The sequence below is a fragment of the Camelina sativa genome, chromosome 9 (genome assembly GCF_000633955.1).
Source record: "Camelina sativa cultivar DH55 chromosome 9, Cs, whole genome shotgun sequence".
NCBI classification, from domain to species: Eukaryota; Viridiplantae; Streptophyta; class Magnoliopsida; order Brassicales; family Brassicaceae; genus Camelina; species Camelina sativa.
Window position 1 is genome coordinate 21,382,894 of NC_025693.1, and position 437 is coordinate 21,383,330.

Sequence of the window (437 nt, forward strand, 5' to 3'; positions counted from 1 at the left end):
AAAAAAAAAAAAAAAAAATAACATACTGAGATTCATAAGTTATATACTGTATGTAGATGAAAAAATAGAAGTATTAAACAAAATTGAGCTCCTCCTTTTTTGCTTTGTTATCGTTTAGATTAATTATGCGTGGTCAACTACATGCGACAGTGACATTCAGTATCTTTCGTAATATAATACAACTAGATTTGGAGCCATGCTACAGCACGGGTTGAAATACATTTTATTATTTTTAAAATATTATATATGTAATTGTATATAATATTATTTGGATGCAACTCATGCAAATAATTTTTATTGTAAATATTATTCATGAAATGTAAATGTATTATATAAGTCTTATATTGTTAATTTTAACCCGTGTTAGAGTATATAAAATTATTAATCCGTGCTAGAGTGTGTCCAGCAGCTTCCGTGCTAGAGTATATAAAAATTTA